The sequence below is a fragment of the Triturus cristatus genome, chromosome 2_2 (genome assembly GCF_964204655.1).
Source record: "Triturus cristatus chromosome 2_2, aTriCri1.1, whole genome shotgun sequence".
NCBI lineage: Eukaryota > Metazoa > Chordata > Amphibia > Caudata > Salamandridae > Triturus > Triturus cristatus.
The window spans coordinates 1,252,258,635-1,252,279,801 of record NC_140582.1 but is presented as its reverse complement, the minus strand read 5'-3'; the positions used below and the strand labels follow the sequence as shown (position 1 = coordinate 1,252,279,801).

The 21,167-nt window shown below is 49.9% G+C and overlaps 1 protein-coding gene across 7 annotated transcripts in view; it reads left to right on the top strand.

The window, feature by feature from the left end:
- Positions 1 to 2,818: 2,818 nt before the first annotated feature.
- LOXL3 (lysyl oxidase like 3) overlaps positions 2,819 to 21,167 on the top strand; it is a 584,553-nt gene continuing 566,204 nt past the window's right edge. The window contains exon 1 of one of the 7 annotated variants that reach the window (XM_085642975.1): positions 2,819 to 3,183. The gene's annotated coding sequence lies outside the window, so the exon portion shown is untranslated. The remainder of the gene's footprint in view (positions 3,184 to 21,167) is intronic. The other 6 variants (XM_085642974.1, XM_085642976.1, XM_085642978.1 and 3 more) reach the window with 6 other exon arrangements.

The window sequence follows — 21,167 nt, the reverse complement described above, 5'->3', positions numbered from 1 at the left end:
GCGTCATCGGCAGTAGCTGTTGTGTGTACATCGCTGACCAGGCCCCCACTGTGTACGCTGCTATACAGAAATTGCATAAAACAGCATCACGGGATGGTTCTGGGGCCTGTTCGCCACTTGGGGTTGGATGATCCATATTTTTCTGGTTGCCATAGCAGGTATCATTTTGGGATGCTGTCTGTGTATATATTGCCTCCCTACCTGTTGCGCCTGCTGTGTATCAATGTTCAAGGCACGTCCAAGGACCCCGAGGCGTTGTTCTAATCCAAAAGCTATGATGATGCAGGGTATTCAGGATTTGCTGAATATTCATGAGGGTATTTTTGAATAATGATTATATGTGTTTAACTTTTTACAGTATTAGTTCCATAGGACAGTTCATATGCTAACAATGATAGTCTATGTGTGAATGTTTCTCTTTTCCCCGCTTTAGAAGTGTAAAGACCCTTACCTGATGGCACCAATAAAGCTTACCATGAATGCTAAAAGGAGGGTCTGTTAGATTTGAAATGTTATTCCCGTACTGCATAGACATGAAGTGTTCCCTTTGCAATTCTTATATTCTATTCCGTGTTCAGTTAGCATTCATGGCGCCATCTTGTTTTGTAACTGAGATCGAGCTCCTGTCTTATAATGCTTGCCTCAGCAGAAAGGCTGCCTCTGCGCCTCCAGCTTGTACTTCTCAAGGTTGAAGCTTCGCTGTACTAATGAATGTACATACCTTTGCTGTTAGATAAACCTGTTCCCACATCTTAGAATGGTAGGCACTGGCCGAGCGGCTTTGGGGTCGAGATAGCATGTACCCAGCCCTGTGCAATGGTGCATCCTTGTTTGCCTTCTTTGTTCACCATGGCCTGAGCTGGAAAAGTCCAGTTTGGGCAGGAATTTAGAGGTGTTGGAAATGTATATTTTGTGTTACTGGACGGGGGGCAGTCCCTCAGCAGTCATCTCAGGAGACTGGTCAGACTGGGCTCCGCTGCAGTGTATTAGTAATAAACGAATTAGTTTGTATTCTATACTCTCTGACCGACTCTTCCTTTATTGGGAAGGCGGAGAGGTGGTCGTGAGTGGCCCGGGTGACCCTAATCAATTCCTTTACCTCCCTGTGTGCCCTCTGTCTCTGACCACCTCTCTCTCTGCCCTCCCTCTATGCCCTCTGCCCTCCTCTCTCTCTGCCCCCCGTGTGCCCTTTGTCTCTGCCCTCCCTCTGTGCCCTCTCCCATCCTTCTCTTGCCCTCCCAGTGTGCCCTCTATCTCTGCAGTCCCTCTGTGCCCTCTCCCATCCTTCTCTTGCCCTCCCAGTGTGCACTCTATCTCTCTCGTCCTTCCCCTTCCCTCCCTGTGTGCCTGTCTCTGTCCTCCTTTCTCTCGGTCCTCCCTGTGTGCCCTTTGTCTCTGCCACCCTCCTGCCCTCCTCTCTCTCTGCCCTCCCTGTGTGCCCTCTTTCTCTGCCACCCTCCTGCCCTCCTCTCTCTCTGCCCCCGTGTGCCCTCTGTCTCTGCCTTCCTCTCTCTGCCTTACCTGTGTGCCCTCCGTCTCTGCCCTCCCTGTGTGCCCTTTCTCTCTACTCTCCCTCTGTGCCCACTCCCATCCTTCTCTTGCCCTCCCAGTGTGCCCTCTCTCTCTCCTCCTTCCCCTGCCCTCCCTGTGTGCCCTCTGTCTCTGCCGGCCTCTCTCTCTGCCCACCCTGTGTGCCCTCTGCCCTCTTCTCTCTTCCCTCCCTGTGTGCCCTTTGTCACTGCCCTCCTCTCCCTCTCTGCCCTCCCTGTGTGCCCTCTATCTCTTCCCTCTTCTCTCTCTGCCCTCCCTGTTTGCTGTGCCCTGTCTCAGCCCTCCTCTCTCTCTGCCCACCCAGTGTGCCCTCTGTCTTTGCCCTCCTCTCTCTCTGCCCAGCCTGTTTGCCCTGTCTATGTCCTCCTCTCTCTCTGCGTGCCCTCTGTCTCTGCCCTCCTCTCCCTCTCTGCCCTCCCAGTGTGCCCTCTGCCTCTTCCCTCTTCTCTCTCTGCGCTCCCTGTGCGCTGTGCCCTCTGTCTCTACCCCCGTGTGCCCTCTGTCCCTTCCCTCTTCTCTCTCTTCCCTCTCTGTGTGCTGTGCCCTGTCTCAGCCCTCCTCTCTCTCTGCCCACCCAGTGTGCCCTCTGTCTTTGCCCTCCTCTCTCTCTGCCCAGCCTGTTTGCCCTGTCTATGTCCTCCTCTCTCTCTGCGTGCCCTCTGTCTCTGCCCTCCTCTCCCTCTCTGCCCTCCCAGTGTGCCCTCTGCCTCTTCCCTCTTCTCTCTCTGCGCTCCCTGTGCGCTGTGCCCTCTGTCTCTGCCCCCCTGTGTGCCCTCTGTCTCTTCCCTCTTCTCTTTCTGCCCTCTCTGTGTGCTGTGCCCTGTCTCAGCCCTCCTCTCTTTCTGCCCACCCAGTGTGCCCCCTGTGTCTGCCCTCGTCTCTCTCGGCCCACCCTGTTTGCCCTTTCTCTGTCCTCCTCTCTCTCTGCCCTCCCTGTGTGCCCTCTGTCTCTGCCCTCCTCTCTCTCTGGCCTTCCTGTGTGCCCTCTGTCTCTGCCCTCCCCTCTCTCTGCCCTCCCTGTGTGCCCTCTGTCTCTGCCCTCCTCTCTCTCTGCCCTCCCTGTGTGCCCTCTGTCTCTGCCCTCCTGCCATCTCCCCCTGCCCCCACCCCTGGCTTGGAATGTGCCCTCTCATCACTTCCCACCCTGTGAGCTCATGCTTGGGGCTGCACCACAGCCTGCACATCTGGGCTCGCGCTCAGGGCTGAGCAGAGGTTCAAATATTTGGGGATGGGGGGCGTGGGAGGAGGAGGGGAGGAGTGCACGGATGAGGGGGGAACGCACTGCCCAGCTGCTTCTTACACAAGCTGGGCAGAGCTCTGGACGCTTGCACCCAGACCACAGCAGAGCCTGGCTCCCCACCCACCTCGAGGAGCACCACAACTTCCAGGGACCCAGGAAGCCCCCAAATCCTCGGATATTCACTGCCCCCGGCCCCCTCCCTCGCCCGGGTACCAGTTTCGCCATCCTCGGAGGTGGTACCATGCCAGGGGAAACCCCAGGAAAAGCTCCGGCCTTCGGGGCCCACTGAACCTCTCTGCTCCAGAAGTGTACCCCGATATCTGCGCTTCATCCCACAGAAGGGAACCCCAAGGCTTGGAAGGAGTGAGAACATCCGGGACTCCGGGGAGGAGGTAAGAAGAGCTGCCTGAACCTCAGGGGAGGCCGAGGGACTGGCGTGCTGTGAAAGATGGGACACCTTGTGGCGGAAGGCGCCACCCGCAGGCTGGGAGGGCTGGGGAAGGGTCAGGCTGGTGCCTCTTGCAGGCTGGGAGGGCTGGGGCTGAGTCTATCACGTCACGTCAGTGACTCTCGCAGGCTGGGAGGGCTGGAGTAGGGTCAGTCACGTCAGGCTGGTGCCTCTCGCAGGCTGGGAGGGCTGGGGCTGAGTCTATCACGTAACACCAGTGACTCTCAAAGGCTGGGAGGGCTGAAGAAGGGTTAGTCACATGTCAGACCGGTGCCTCTTCAAGGTTGGGAGGGCTGGGGCTGAGTCTTTCACGTCAAGCCTGTGACTGTCAAATGCTGGAAGGGCTGGTGAAGGGTCAGTCACATGTCAGGCCGGTGCCTCCCGCAGGCTGGGAGGGCTGGGGAAGGGTCAGACACATGTCAGACCAGTGACTCTCAAAGGCTGGTAGGGCTGAGGCGGGATCAGTCACGTCAGGCCGGTGCCTCTTGCAGACTAGGAGGGCTGGGGAAGGGTCAGACACATGTCAGACCAGTGACTCTCAAAGGCTGGTAGGGCTGAGGCGGGATCAGTCACGTCAGGCCGGTGCCTCTTGCAGACTGGGAGGGCTGGGGAAGGGTCAGACACATGTCAGACCAGTGACTCTCAAAGGCTGGTAGGGCTGAGGCGGGATCAGTCACGTCAGGCCGGTGCCTCTTGCAGGCTGGGAGGGCTGGGGGTAAATACGTCCATCACATTCCAGGCCGTTCCCTATCGAAGGCTGGTAGGGCTGGGTGTGGTAGACGTGGCACTTAGGCATTCACATGTCAGTCCGGTGTCTGTTAGAGGCCGATAAGCCATGGACGGTAGGGCTGGGGTAGGGCCAGTTGCAGAAAGCATTACTCTTTTCAGTGGGCTGTAGTTGTGTGTTTGGTACTGCACGCCACCCAATTCCCAGGTAGATGTTGGTGAGCCCCCCCCCCCCACCACCACCACCACTGCCCCACCCCCTCCCTCTGCTAGCAGCAGCCCCCCCATGACCGCATGTTGTCTCCAGCTCTGCCTTTGATTAACAGGTGCATTACTGCCCAGTGTCTGCCCCAGGGAGGGCTTCAACCCTACCACCCCCTCCGTTCCTTCACCCTACGAGCCACCCCTGCCATAGCCCCCTTGCCCCCGGTTACTCCGGCACAATATGGCACCCACAGAGGGTCACTGCGTGGAGGGCCTTGTCATGTTAATCAAGACTTCAGGGCGCTGTGTGTGGTCCTGGTGCGCCTTGCTGCGCTATGTCATGTTAAACCAGATTGGTCGCACACTGCTACACCTACCAGGCGTGTTCCCCCAATGAAAATGGTCCCTGAAGGTCAGCGTCGGCGGATACACCTATGCTCGAGTGTGAATGCAAGTATGCGTGGCGTGTGCCATCCCTGGACACGTGTTTCGAGGTAGTTGCCTCTCGTCAGCAGGGAGTAGGAAAATGTGTGGGGTTGCTGTGTAAGCTGCTAAAATCGTTATCAGGTCTAGTACCTCTCGTAGCGCACAGGTGCGTAACCATGAGTCCGTCGACTCCACCGGCTCAAGGGAGCCTGAATATAAAGTTAAACCAGATTGGTCGCACACTGCTACACCTACCAGGCGTGTTCCCCCAATGAAAATGGTCCCTGAAGGTCAGCGTCGGCGGATACACCTATGCTCGAGTGTGAATGCAAGTATGCGTGGCGTGTGCCATCCCTGGACACGTGTTTCGAGGTAGTTGCCTCTCGTCAGAAGGGAGTAGGAAAATGTGTGGGGTTGCTGTGTAAGCTGCTAAAATCGTTATCAGGTCTAGTACCTCTCGTAGCGCACAGGTGCGTAACCATGAGTCCGTCGACTCCACCGGCTCAAGGGAGCCTGAATATAAAGTTAAACCAGATTGGTCGCACACTGCTACACCTACCAGGCGTGTTCCCCCAATGAAAATGGTCCCTGAAGGTCAGCGTCGGCGGATACACCTATGCTCGAGTGTGAATGCAAGTATGCGTGGCGTGTGCCATCCCTGGACACGTGTTTCGAGGTAGTTGCCTCTCGTCAGCAGGGAGTAGGAAAATGTGTGGGGTTGCTGTGTAAGCTGCTAAAATCGTTATCAGGTCTAGTACCTCTCGTAGCGCACAGGTGCGTAACCATGAGTCCGTCGACTCCACCGGCTCAAGGGAGCCTGAATATAAAGTTAAACCAGATTGGTCGCACACTGCTACACCTACCAGGCGTGTTCCCCCAATGAAAATGGTCCCTGAAGGTCAGCGTCGGCGGATACACCTATGCTCGAGTGTGAATGCAAGTATGCGTGGCGTGTGCCATCCCTGGACACGTGTTTCGAGGTAGTTGCCTCTCGTCAGCAGGGAGTAGGAAAATGTGTGGGGTTGCTGTGTAAGCTGCTAAAATCGTTATCAGGTCTAGTACCTCTCGTAGCGCACAGGTGCGTAACCATGAGTCCGTCGACTCCACCGGCTCAAGGGAGCCTGAATATAAAGTTAAACCAGATTGGTCGCACACTGCTACACCTACCAGGCGTGTTCCCCCAATGAAAATGGTCCCTGAAGGTCAGCGTCGGCGGATACACCTATGCTCGAGTGTGAATGCAAGTATGCGTGGCGTGTGCCATCCCTGGACACGTGTTTCGAGGTAGTTGCCTCTCGTCAGCAGGGAGTAGGAAAATGTGTGGGGTTGCTGTGTAAGCTGCTAAAATCGTTATCAGGTCTAGTACCTCTCGTAGCGCACAGGTGCGTAACCATGAGTCCGTCGACTCCACCGGCTCAAGGGAGCCTGAATATAAAGTTAAACCAGATTGGTCGCACACTGCTACACCTACCAGGCGTGTTCCCCCAATGAAAATGGTCCCTGAAGGTCAGCGTCGGCGGATACACCTATGCTCGAGTGTGAATGCAAGTATGCGTGGCGTGTGCCATCCCTGGACACGTGTTTCGAGGTAGTTGCCTCTCGTCAGAAGGGAGTAGGAAAATGTGTGGGGTTGCTGTGTAAGCTGCTAAAATCGTTATCAGGTCTAGTACCTCTCGTAGCGCACAGGTGCGTAACCATGAGTCCGTCGACTCCACCGGCTCAAGGGAGCCTGAATATAAAGTTAAACCAGATTGGTCGCACACTGCTACACCTACCAGGCGTGTTCCCCCAATGAAAATGGTCCCTGAAGGTCAGCGTCGGCGGATACACCTATGCTCGAGTGTGAATGCAAGTATGCGTGGCGTGTGCCATCCCTGGACACGTGTTTCGAGGTAGTTGCCTCTCGTCAGCAGGGAGTAGGAAAATGTGTGGGGTTGCTGTGTAAGCTGCTAAAATCGTTATCAGGTCTAGTACCTCTCGTAGCGCACAGGTGCGTAACCATGAGTCCGTCGACTCCACCGGCTCAAGGGAGCCTGAATATAAAGTTAAACCAGATTGGTCGCACACTGCTACACCTACCAGGCGTGTTCCCCCAATGAAAATGGTCCCTGAAGGTCAGCGTCGGCGGATACACCTATGCTCGAGTGTGAATGCAAGTATGCGTGGCGTGTGCCATCCCTGGACACGTGTTTCGAGGTAGTTGCCTCTCGTCAGCAGGGAGTAGGAAAATGTGTGGGGTTGCTGTGTAAGCTGCTAAAATCGTTATCAGGTCTAGTACCTCTCGTAGCGCACAGGTGCGTAACCATGAGTCCGTCGACTCCACCGGCTCAAGGGAGCCTGAATATAAAGTTAAACCAGATTGGTCGCACACTGCTACACCTACCAGGCGTGTTCCCCCAATGAAAATGGTCCCTGAAGGTCAGCGTCGGCGGATACACCTATGCTCGAGTGTGAATGCAAGTATGCGTGGCGTGTGCCATCCCTGGACACGTGTTTCGAGGTAGTTGCCTCTCGTCAGCAGGGAGTAGGAAAATGTGTGGGGTTGCTGTGTAAGCTGCTAAAATCGTTATCAGGTCTAGTACCTCTCGTAGCGCACAGGTGCGTAACCATGAGTCCGTCGACTCCACCGGCTCAAGGGAGCCTGAATATAAAGTTAAACCAGATTGGTCGCACACTGCTACACCTACCAGGAGTGTTCCCCCAATGAAAATGGTCCCTGAAGGTCAGCGTCGGCGGATACACCTATGCTCGAGTGTGAATGCAAGTATGCGTGGCGTGTGCCATCCCTGGACACGTGTTTCGAGGTAGTTGCCTCTCGTCAGCAGGGAGTAGGAAAATGTGTGGGGTTGCTGTGTAAGCTGCTAAAATCGTTATCAGGTCTAGTACTTCTCGTAGCGCACAGGTGCGTAACCATGAGTCCGTCGACTCCACCGGCTCAAGGGAGCCTGAATATAAAGTTAAACCAGATTGGTCGCACACTGCTACACCTACCAGGCGTGTTCCCCCAATGAAAATGGTCCCTGAAGGTCAGCGTCGGCGGATACACCTATGCTCGAGTGTGAATGCAAGTATGCGTGGCGTGTGCCATCCCTGGACACGTGTTTCGAGGTAGTTGCCTCTCGTCAGCAGGGAGTAGGAAAATGTGTGGGGTTGCTGTGTAAGCTGCTAAAATCGTTATCAGGTCTAGTACCTCTCGTAGCGCACAGGTGCGTAACCATGAGTCCGTCGACTCCACCGGCTCAAGGGAGCCTGAATATAAAGTTAAACCAGATTGGTCGCACACTGCTACACCTACCAGGCGTGTTCCCCCAATGAAAATGGTCCCTGAAGGTCAGCGTCGGCGGATACACCTATGCTCGAGTGTGAATGCAAGTATGCGTGGCGTGTGCCATCCCTGGACACGTGTTTCGAGGTAGTTGCCTCTCGTCAGCAGGGAGTAGGAAAATGTGTGGGGTTGCTGTGTAAGCTGCTAAAATCGTTATCAGGTCTAGTACCTCTCGTAGCGCACAGGTGCGTAACCATGAGTCCGTCGACTCCACCGGCTCAAGGGAGCCTGAATATAAAGTTAAACCAGATTGGTCGCACACTGCTACACCTACCAGGCGTGTTCCCCCAATGAAAATGGTCCCTGAAGGTCAGCGTCGGCGGATACACCTATGCTCGAGTGTGAATGCAAGTATGCGTGGCGTGTGCCATCCCTGGACACGTGTTTCGAGGTAGTTGCCTCTCGTCAGCAGGGAGTAGGAAAATGTGTGGGGTTGCTGTGTAAGCTGCTAAAATCGTTATCAGGTCTAGTACCTCTCGTAGCGCACAGGTGCGTAACCATGAGTCCGTCGACTCCACCGGCTCAAGGGAGCCTGAATATAAAGTTAAACCAGATTGGTCGCACACTGCTACACCTACCAGGCGTGTTCCCCCAATGAAAATGGTCCCTGAAGGTCAGCGTCGGCGGATACACCTATGCTCGAGTGTGAATGCAAGTATGCGTGGCGTGTGCCATCCCTGGACACGTGTTTCGAGGTAGTTGCCTCTCGTCAGCAGGGAGTAGGAAAATGTGTGGGGTTGCTGTGTAAGCTGCTAAAATCGTTATCAGGTCTAGTACCTCTCGTAGCGCACAGGTGCGTAACCATGAGTCCATCGACTCCACCGGCTCAAGGGAGCCTGAATATAAAGTTAAACCAGATTGGTCGCACACTGCTACACCTACCAGGCGTGTTCCCCCAATGAAAATGGTCCCTGAAGGTCAGCGTCGGCGGATACACCTATGCTCGAGTGTGAATGCAAGTATGCGTGGCGTGTGCCATCCCTGGACACGTGTTTCGAGGTAGTTGCCTCTCGTCAGCAGGGAGTAGGAAAATGTGTGGGGTTGCTGTGTAAGCTGCTAAAATCGTTATCAGGTCTAGTACCTCTCGTAGCGCACAGGTGCGTAACCATGAGTCCGTCGACTCCACCGGCTCAAGGGAGCCTGAATATAAAGTTAAACCAGATTGGTCGCACACTGCTACACCTACCAGGCGTGTTCCCCCAATGAAAATGGTCCCTGAAGGTCAGCGTCGGCGGATACACCTATGCTCGAGTGTGAATGCAAGTATGCGTGGCGTGTGCCATCCCTGGACACGTGTTTCGAGGTAGTTGCCTCTCGTCAGCAGGGAGTAGGAAAATGTGTGGGGTTGCTGTGTAAGCTGCTAAAATCGTTATCAGGTCTAGTACCTCTCGTAGCGCACAGGTGCGTAACCATGAGTCCGTCGACTCCACCGGCTCAAGGGAGCCTGAATATAAAGTTAAACCAGATTGGTCGCACACTGCTACACCTACCAGGCGTGTTCCCCCAATGAAAATGGTCCCTGAAGGTCAGCGTCGGCGGATACACCTATGCTCGAGTGTGAATGCAAGTATGCGTGGCGTGTGCCATCCCTGGACACGTGTTTCGAGGTAGTTGCCTCTCGTCAGCAGGGAGTAGGAAAATGTGTGGGGTTGCTGTGTAAGCTGCTAAAATCGTTATCAGGTCTAGTACCTCTCGTAGCGCACAGGTGCGTAACCATGAGTCCGTCGACTCCACCGGCTCAAGGGAGCCTGAATATAAAGTTAAACCAGATTGGTCGCACACTGCTACACCTACCAGGCGTGTTCCCCCAATGAAAATGGTCCCTGAAGGTCAGCGTCGGCGGATACACCTATGCTCGAGTGTGAATGCAAGTATGCGTGGCGTGTGCCATCCCTGGACACGTGTTTCGAGGTAGTTGCCTCTCGTCAGCAGGGAGTAGGAAAATGTGTGGGGTTGCTGTGTAAGCTGCTAAAATCGTTATCAGGTCTAGTACCTCTCGTAGCGCACAGGTGCGTAACCATGAGTCCGTCGACTCCATGCGCTATGTCATGTTGTTAGTGAGTGAATGAAACATCAGGGCGGTTCTGCAGTTTGCACTAGGGTTAGTGACCGGCCTGGTAGCCTGCAAGGCAATCTCTCAAACAAAAAAAGGGAAAGGCGGGGCTTTTGCAATAATAACCTAACTAAATGATACTGCAGGTCCAGCATACATGCCCAACAATCAATCTTTAACAAAAGGGTATGCAGTTCCTAATAATAACATAGTGTGTGTTAGAATCACTAGGTCCCAGGGTGATGGTGTGAACACGGTATAGTTAAGCGGAGTAAAGGGTACTCCTACTGGAAATGAAGACCCTCACACACCCAACAAGCGGGTGTCTTGCTTCATCACCGGGTCTTTGCTCCTTATCGGGCCGGCGGTGCAATGCCCGATCAGGCACCCCAAGGGGGCCTTCCTATCGGAGATCTTTATTTCCAAACGCCGGTGAGTGAGGTGTGTGGGGAAACAGTTAGTTGATATAACTAGTGTAGGTGCAAGTGGAGTGAAAGGTAAGTGTACTAAAACAGGGTAGGTGATCCACTTCAAACTGATTTAATAAAGTATGGTCACCACCCTGATTAAAAACAATCTGCACATCTCTCACCATTAGGTGTATGAGTGATATGTGCTACAACAATAATAAAAAAGGTCAACATGTTTCTTGCCTGGATATTAATTAAATGGCAATTCTTCAGGACCAATGAATACGGCTACCTGCACCTTTTTGGTGGTGGCCACAACCTCTAAGAGGTGTCAATGGTAGCCACACGTACAGCACCCTAAAAACGTGTGGTGCCGTGTAAATCAAGAACACACAACCTGTGAAGAAAAACACACAATTATTGAAAAAACATTGTTATTGTACATCAGTTCAAGGCATCTGATTCAATTAAAGTTAAAGTTACGTATTATGTCAAACCAGAAACCGTGGCATGCGTCGAATGTGAGCATGTATTAAAAGGACTTTATCGAGGCAAACAGCAGATTCTTACAGGAGGACTTAATCTATATTTCTTAGAAGGCATGGTACTCTTGGTTATATACAGAACTCACCCCATTGGGCTGTGGAGACAATGTGGTCAGGGTAGGAGCACACTAATTGTTAGTGTCCTAAAGAGGAAAAGTAAAAAACAAACAACAAGTGCGTCAGGAAAATCCGTGTCAAATGTACTCAAAATATGATGGACAACCCATATGGTAATTATTCTCATGGGGAACAACAGCGTATAAAGTTGTTTGATGCAGATAAAGATACTTGTAAAACAAACTCCCCGGAGCACTCTGGTAGATGCTTGCTACAGTTATGGCATATACTTTGAAAATGTTGAAACAGTGCCCGCTCAGTGCTGATAGGGCGGGTGCAATCCCTGTCAGTGCTCCTTATATCGCATCCCCCATGTATGGGACTCGAAACGTGGCAGCGCTGGTCTTCGCGTGTTGCCAGAAGGCGTACAGGGGTTGTGGCAGTCAGTTAATCAAAAGACTTGCACGCGCAGTTGGTGATAGGAAAATAAGGATGGATTCAACCCAGCGCGAGGCACGGAAGCGCTGGGGAGACCGCCGTGAGCAGAGTTAGTACATACTGCCTACGAACAGTGTCGCCTCTAAAGCGTGGTGAACACTCGGCTAAATGAGCCGCATACCAACACTCTCGGGCATGCCGAAATTGACGACAAAAACGAATAATATGTACTCACGGTTCCGTTGGACTCACGTTACCGTAAACCTATGACCCCGCCAGCTGCTCGAGTCTGGTGAAGTTCCCATGGGGAGGCTCCCAATTAAGCGAGCCGTGCAGCGTGTTACGTGACTACGTCTCGGGCGGTAACCAGTGAAGGGGGCGTGGCTACGTCTTGGAAACTAGACCTCCACCCGTTATTCCTGTACAAAAAAGTCCGAGATGCCGGAAGTGATAAAAAAGGGATTTAGTTGCAAGAAAGACTCCCCCTCTGACGCGAGAAAGACACGTGAGGGCGGGGACCCCATAGACCAATACGATGGTCCCCTCAACGATTGTCACAGAGTGTTTACTAATGTAATGGAGTTAATGTGAGCATTGGGATGACGCGTGCTCACAACAGCCAAACAATGCACCCGATCGTGAGATTAAATGATATCTACCTCAACGCTGTGGTGTTCAGTAAATATACCGCGCACCATAATCTGATGGAGCGCGGAGCGCAATAGGCACACAGTCCTGGCAACCCTAATATTCGGGAATGGGCTCGTGAGTCCTAAATATAAATTTTTTTTTTTTTTTTTTTTTTTTTTTTTTTTTTAAAATAACAATAATTATTATGTGACCACTGACTGACTTAGAAAGTCAAGACCAACCGAAATCAATGGCATGTTCAGCAAAGGATGTCGAAAATTATAATAATTGCCTAAAAAAATGCATTCCTGTGCAGAGAAAAGGCTCATCAAGTATAGATATAAGTAAAGTTACATATACAAGATAAAACCACATTTCCAAGAGGAAGTTAGTCTAAGTCAAGTTAGACTACTCCACGGAATGTCCTCATTCAGGCCAGTTGTGTCAGCTGTCAATCTCAGGACCCAACGCTGTTCAAGTCTGAAGAGGGCATTTTTTGACATGTGGGGGTGTGATTCCAGAACCACCCATTTGAAAGAAGTGGGTGCATGACGTACCAAGTTGTAGTGGGTCGTCATTTTAGTATTAGTCTTAGCGCATCTGAAATTACTCTTGTGTTCCAGCATACGTGTCTTAACTGTGCGTGTGGTCATACCTATGTATGGTAAGCCACATGGGCACGTCATCAGATAAATGCAATTTGTTGAGTTACAATTGGTATGTTTATTGATCTGCCATGTCACGTCATTAGGGAGTGCCAGTTCTTTACTGATTTGTGTCTGAGGACACATCGAGCACATCCCACAAGGGTAATGACCCTTAACTGGGGGTAGGTTCCATAGTAGTCTCTGAGACCCAGTAGCTGGTTTCTTAGGTCTAGTGTGTATTAAAAGGTCCTTAAGGTTGCTCGTGCGTTTAAACGCAAATCTGGGGACTTCCAAATCTAGATCTCCAGTGTTGAGAATACCCCAGTGTTTTTTAATGATCGCCTTAATCCTGTTCGAATCAGGGGTGAAGGTGGTGACACAGGTTAAGGATTGATCAGGTTCTTTAGTGTTAACTTCTAACAGACTCTCTCTGTTGTTATTTCTCGCTCGTTTGCGAGCACGAGACACAACCTGTGAGGGGTAGTCGCGCTTGATTAAGTCATGCATAAGCGTTAAGGACTCTTTCTGATAATCAGCCACAGAACTGCAGTTCCTTCTGATTCGCAGAAACTGACCAAAAGGTAAATTTTCTCTTAACGCTTTGGGATGGTAGCTGCTGAATAAGAGAAGGCTGTTCCTGTCTGTGGGCTTACGATACAGACTCGTGGAGATTGTCCCCCCTTCCAGGTGGACAAGTAGATCCAAGAAAGGTACTTCTGTATCAGAAATGGTATGGGTGAATCTCAAATAGGGATTAAGGGTGTTGATCCACGTACAGAATTCTGTGCAATTCGTGTAGTTTCCCTTCCACAGAACCAGGATGTCGTCGATGAACCTTTTCCAGAGCAGTACATTCGCAGAGTAGGGGTTGGAGGGATGATGTATCACCCTACTCTCGAAGGCTGACATGTACATGCATGCCAGACTCGGCGCGAATGTACTGCCCATGGAAGTGCCCTGGGTTTGATGGTACAATTGTGTGTTGTACTCGAAAAAATTCTGTGTCAAAGCCAGGCTAGCACATTCCATGATGAATGATACTGGTGTATTGGAGCTGATCTCACTGCTGCTTAATGCATCCTCGATAACTTGGAGGGTTGCTTGTTGGGGTATGTTGGTATACAACGCCTCGACATCTAGTGTCAGCAAGAGATTGATTTCCTGTGGGTATTGGAACCCTTCCAGAAGACGAAGAATATCAGAAGTATCCTGGATATAGGAGGGGGTTGCTTTAACCAGGGGCTGGATAAAGTGGTCAACAAATTGTGATAATGGTTCCAAAATAGAACCTATACCGGAAACAATCGGACGTCCTGGAACAGGGGATATTCCCTTATGAATTTTAGGCAGACAGTAAAAGAAGGGGATCACTGGTTCTTTAGCTATAAGAAAATTAGCTTCTTTTTTAGTAATCCACCCTTCTAACTCAGCCGTGGAGACCATAGAGCCTATGGTACGAGTCAGGCGCGGAGTGGGGTCTTCTTGGATGGGTGTGTAATATCTAGTATTGGTAAGTTGCCTGCGGCATTCAATGTCGTAGTCAACTGCAGACATGATAACCGTCGCCCCACCCTTGTCAGCTTGTTTTATGACGATGGTGTTATCGTTTGCCAGGTCTCTTATGGCTGCCTTCTCACTCGTGGCTAAGTTCTGAAAAGGAATGGGACCAGTATCTGTATTGAGATCCTTCAAGACTGCCTTTTCAAAGGTCAGTACTTCTGGTGGGACCATGCTCCTTGTGGGCGTGAAGGTAGAAGGCCTATGAAGGCCAGAATCTTCGTGATTGGGTGGTGGATGATCTTGAAAAAATGCCTTTAACCTGATTTTGCGGAAAAGGTTCTGGATCTCACACGTGTCACGGAATCTATCTGTTTTGGGTGTGGGGACAAACCCTAACCCTTTCTGGAGCACACTTACTTCCACTGGGGTAAGTGGTCTAGAGGACAGATTAAGCATCAGTCTCTCTTGTCCCTGGTCTGGCTCCTGGTTTCCACTGTCCTCGGTGGTTGTTCCTGCCATTGGACTCTTTTTTGTTGTCGCCCTCTTCTGCGCCCTCTTCCTCTGCCCCAGCCTCTGTCTAAAAAAGGTTGATCATCCCGGGGTTGGAAAAAGGGCGGAGGGGGGCCTTGGTGGTACATCGGATATTGCCAGAAGGGGGGTGGTCCCTGAAAAGGAGGCATATTGTATGCTGGGTAGCCTGATTGTTGGTAAGGTCTGGTCTTCCTGTTGTTGTTATTCCAACTACCTGTACTGGAGTCACTGTTGGTTGAGGAACCTCGTCTAGATGGTCCTGAGTTTTCATCTGATGAGTAACTCGTGACTGTGGACGTATAGTCTGCCTTCAAGTAGGGATATACCTTTTCTTGCGAAAACTTCTTGATGTCTTTTTGAAGTTTAGTTATTTTCTGCTTCATCAGATATTCCCTATTTTCAGCCAGTTCGGCGTTGATCTCAGCTAATTTGGTCTTGTATGTGGTCGTTTGAATAATGACTTTAATAGCTCCCTCTGCTGTTTGAATCTTAATTAATAAAGCATCTGCTATTCTTTTTGCTGTATTAATGATAAGAATAAGCCAGTCCCTGGTGCATTTCCATGCTACCAGGGACCACTCCTTCTTAAACAATGCATCTTCCAAAAACAGGCGAGGAAAATTGTTTACAATGAGTCCATTAGGAGCTATATTTGCCCTTAAATATTCCGTCATCATGGCTCCATGGAGTGTTACTTTGAGCCACTCATGTTTGAGGTTAGACAGTGAAGTCCAATCTTCTGTATGGCTCCCAGAGGCAGCACTGCCATCGGCAGCCAACAGTGATGGTGTTCTAAGAATAGCTGCTGCTGCTTCATCATCGAAGCTGAGCCCTTGAAAGTCCTCCATCTACAAACCGCGAGATGGGGTCCAAATGGAAATGCACCAGGGACTGGCTTATTCTTATCATTAATACAGCAAAAAGAATAGCAGATGCTTTATTAATTAAGATTCAAACAGCAGAGGGAGCTATTAAAGTCATTATTCAAACGACCACATACAAGACCAAATTAGCTGAGATCAACGCCGAACTGGCTGAAAATAGGGAATATCTGATGAAGCAGAAAATAACTAAACTTCAAAAAGACATCAAGAAGTTTTCGCAAGAAAAGGTATATCCCTACTTGAAGGCAGACTATACGTCCACAGTCACGAGTTACTCATCAGATGAAAACTCAGGACCATCTAGACGAGGTTCCTCAACCAACAGTGACTCCAGTACAGGTAGTTGGAATAACAACAACAGGAAGACCAGACCTTACCAACAATCAGGCTACCCAGCATACAATATGCCTCCTTTTCAGGGACCACCCCCCTTCTGGCAATATCCGATGTACCACCAAGGCCCCCCTCCGCCCTTTTTCCAACCCCGGGATGATCAACCTTTTTTAGACAGAGGCTGGGGCAGAGGAAGAGGGCGCAGAAGAGGGCGACAACAAAAAAGAGTCCAATGGCAGGAACAACCACCGAGGACAGTGGAAACCAGGAGCCAGACCAGGGACAAGAGAGACTGATGCTTAATCTGTCCTCTAGACCACTTACCCCAGTGGAAGTAAGTGTGCTCCAGAAAGGGTTAGGGTTTGTCCCCACACCCAAAACAGATAGATTCCGTGACACGTGTGAGATCCAGAACCTTTTCCGCAAAATCAGGTTAAAGGCATTTTTTCAAGATCATCCACCACCCAATCACGAAGATTCTGGCCTTCATAGGCCTTCTACCTTCACGCCCACAAGGAGCATGGTCCCACCAGAAGTACTGACCTTTGAAAAGGCAGTCTTGAAGGATCTCAATACAGATACTGGTCCCATTCCTTTTCAGAACTTAGCCACGAGTGAGAAGGCAGCCATAAGAGACCTGGCAAACGATAACACCATCGTCATAAAACAAGCTGACAAGGGTGGGGCGACGGTTATCATGTCTGCAGTTGACTACGACATTGAATGCCGCAGGCAACTTACCAATACTAGATATTACACACCCATCCAAGAAGACCCCACTCCGCGCCTGACTCGTACCATAGGCTCTATGGTCTCCACGGCTGAGTTAGAAGGGTGGATTACTAAAAAAGAAGCTAATTTTCTTATAGCTAAAGAACCAGTGATCCCCTTCTTTTACTGTCTGCCTAAAATTCATAAGGGAATATCCCCTGTTCCAGGACGTCCGATTGTTTCCGGTATAGGTTCTATTTTGGAACCATTATCACAATTTGTTGACCACTTTATCCAGCCCCTGGTTAAAGCAACCCCCTCCTATATCCAGGATACTTCTGATATTCTTCGTCTTCTGGAAGGGTTCCAATACCCACAGGAAATCAATCTCTTGCTGACACTAGATGTCGAGGCGTTGTATACCAACATACCCCAACAAGCAACCCTCCAAGTTATCGAGGATGCATTAAGCAGCAGTGAGATCAGCTCCAATACACCAGTATCATTCATCATGGAATGTGCTAGCCTGGCTTTGACACAGAATTTTTTCGAGTACAACACACAATTGTACCATCAAACCCAGGGCACTTCCATGGGCAGTACATTCGCGCCGAGTCTGGCATGCATGTACATGTCAGCCTTCGAGAGTAGGGTGATACATCATCCCTCCAACCCCTACTCTGCGAATGTACTGCTCTGGAAAAGGTTCATCGACGACATCCTGGTTCTGTGGAAGGGAAACTACACGAATTGCACAGAATTCTGTACGTGGATCAACACCCTTAATCCCTATTTGAGATTCACCCATACCATTTCTGATACAGAAGTACCTTTCTTGGATCTACTTGTCCACCTGGAAGGGGGGACAATCTCCACGAGTCTGTATCGTAAGCCCACAGACAGGAACAGCCTTCTCTTATTCAGCAGCTACCATCCCAAAGCGTTAAGAGAAAATTTACCTTTTGGTCAGTTTCTGCGAATCAGAAGGAACTGCAGTTCTGTGGCTGATTATCAGAAAGAGTCCTTAACGCTTATGCATGACTTAATCAAGCGCGACTACCCCTCACAGGTTGTGTCTCGTGCTCGCAAACGAGCGAGAAATAACAACAGAGAGAGTCTGTTAGAAGTTAACACTAAAGAACCTGATCAATCCTTAACCTGTGTCACCACCTTCACCCCTGATTCGAACAGGATTAAGGCGATCATTAAAAAACACTGGGGTATTCTCAACACTGGAGATCTAGATTTGGAAGTCCCCAGATTTGCGTTTAAACGCACGAGCAACCTTAAGGACCTTTTAATACACACTAGACCTAAGAAACCAGCTACTGGGTCTCAGAGACTACTATGGAACCTACCCCCAGTTAAGGGTCATTACCCTTGTGGGATGTGCTCGATGTGTCCTCAGACACAAATCAGTAAAGAACTGGCACTCCCTAATGACGTGACATGGCAGATCAATAAACATACCAATTGTAACTCAACAAATTGCATTTATCTGATGACGTGCCCATGTGGCTTACCATACATAGGTATGACCACACGCACAGTTAAGACACGTATGCTGGAACACAAGAGTAATTTCAGATGCGCTAAGACTAATACTAAAATGACGACCCACTACAACTTGGTACGTCATGCACCCACTTCTTTCAAATGGGTGGTTCTGGAATCACACCCCCACATGTCAAAAAATGCCCTCTTCAGACTTGAACAGCGTTGGGTCCTGAGATTGACAGCTGACACAACTGGCCTGAATGAGGACATTCCGTGGAGTAGTCTAACTTGACTTAGACTAACTTCCTCTTGGAAATGTGGTTTTATCTTGTATATGTAACTTTACTTATATCTATACTTGATGAGCCTTTTCTCTGCACAGGAATGCATTTTTTTAGGCAATTATTATAATTTTCGACATCCTTTGCTGAACATGCCATTGATTTCGGTTGGTCTTGACTTTCTAAGTCAGTCAGTGGTCACATAATAATTATTGTTATTTAAAAAAAAAAAAAAAAAAAAAAAAAAAAAAAAAAATTTATATTTAGGACTCACGAGCCCATTCCCGAATATTAGGGTTGCCAGGACTGTGTGCCTATTGCGCTCCGCGCTCCATCAGATTATGGTGCGCGGTATATTTACTGAACACCACAGCGTTGAGGTAGATATCATTTAATCTCACGATCGGGTGCATTGTTTGGCTGTTGTGAGCACGCGTCATCCCAATGCTCACATTAACTCCATTACATTAGTAAACACTCTGTGACAATCGTTGAGGGGACCATCGTATTGGTCTATGGGGTCCCCGCCCTCACGTGTCTTTCTCGCGTCAGAGGGGGAGTCTTTCTTGCAACTAAATCCCTTTTTTATCACTTCCGGCATCTCGGACTTTTTTGTACAGGAATAACGGGTGGAGGTCTAGTTTCCAAGACGTAGCCACGCCCCCTTCACTGGTTACCGCCCGAGACGTAGTCACGTAACACGCTGCACGGCTCGCTTAATTGGGAGCCTCCCCATGGGAACTTCACCAGACTCGAGCAGCTGGCGGGGTCATAGGTTTACGGTAACGTGAGTCCAACGGAACCGTGAGTACATATTATTCGTTTTTGTCGTCAATTTCGGCATGCCCGAGAGTGTTGGTATGCGGCTCATTTAGCCGAGTGTTCACCACGCTTTAGAGGCGACACTGTTCGTAGGCAGTATGTACTAACTCTGCTCACGGCGGTCTCCCCAGCGCTTCCGTGCCTCGCGCTGGGTTGAATCCATCCTTATTTTCCTATCACCAACTGCGCGTGCAAGTCTTTTGATTAACTGACTGCCACAACCCCTGTACGCCTTCTGGCAACACGCGAAGACCAGCGCTGCCACGTTTCGAGTCCCATACATGGGGGATGCGATATAAGGAGCACTGACAGGGATTGCACCCGCCCTATCAGCACTGAGCGGGCACTGTTTCAACATTTTCAAAGTATATGCCATAACTGTAGCAAGCATCTACCAGAGTGCTCCGGGGAGTTTGTTTTACAAGTATCTTTATCTGCATCAAACAACTTTATACGCTGTTGTTCCCCATGAGAATAATTACCATATGGGTTGTCCATCATATTTTGAGTACATTTGACACGGATTTTCCTGACGCACTTGTTGTTTGTTTTTTACTTTTCCTCTTTAGGACACTAACAATTAGTGTGCTCCTACCCTGACCACATTGTCTCCACAGCCCAATGGGGTGAGTTCTGTATATAACCAAGAGTACCATGCCTTCTAAGAAATATAGATTAAGTCCTCCTGTAAGAATCTGCTGTTTGCCTCGATAAAGTCCTTTTAATACATGCTCACATTCGACGCATGCCACGGTTTCTGGTTTGACATAATACGTAACTTTAACTTTAATTGAATCAGATGCCTTGAACTGATGTACAATAACAATGTTTTTTCAATAATTGTGTGTTTTTCTTCACAGGTTGTGTGTTCTTGATTTACACGGCACCACACGTTTTTAGGGTGCTGTACGTGTGGCTACCATTGACACCTCTTAGAGGTTGTGGCCACCACCAAAAAGGTGCAGGTAGCCGTATTCATTGGTCCTGAAGAATTGCCATTTAATTAATATCCAGGCAAGAAACATGTTGACCTTTTTTATTATTGTTGTAGCACATATCACTCATACACCTAATGGTGAGAGATGTGCAGATTGTTTTTAATCAGGGTGGTGACCATACTTTATTAAATCAGTTTGAAGTGGATCACCTACCCTGTTTTAGTACACTTACCTTTCACTCCACTTGCACCTACACTAGTTATATCAACTAACTGTTTCCCCACACACCTCACTCACCGGCGTTTGGAAATAAAGATCTCCGATAGGAAGGCCCCCTTGGGGTGCCTGATCGGGCATTGCACCGCCGGCCCGATAAGGAGCAAAGACCCGGTGATGAAGCAAGACACCCGCTTGTTGGGTGTGTGAGGGTCTTCATTTCCAGTAGGAGTACCCTTTACTCCGCTTAACTATACCGTGTTCACACCATCACCCTGGGACCTAGTGATTCTAACACACACTATGTTATTATTAGGAACTGCATACCCTTTTGTTAAAGCCTGCAAGGCAAAGCAGCGGCGGCGAGTTCAAATGTCCCCACTGCTGCCCTTGCTGGTCTGCAAGCAGGCACAGATGGCTTCAAGGCGCTTCACTGCTGGCCTGCAAGCAGACACAGAAGGCTTCAAGGCGCCTCACTGCTAACCTGCAAGCAGGCTCAGAAGGCTTCAAGGCGCCTTACTGCTGGCTTACAAGTAGGCTCAGGAGACTTCAAGGCGCCTCACTGCTGACTTACAAGTAGGTACAAAAGGCTTCAAGGCGCCTCACTTCTGGCTTACAAGTAGGTTCAGAAGGTTTCAAGGCACCTTACTTCTGGCTTACAAGTAGGCTCAGGAGACTTCAAGGCACCTCACTTCTAGCTTGCAAGTAGGCACATATGACTTCAAGGCGCCTCACTGCCGGCTTACAAGTAGGC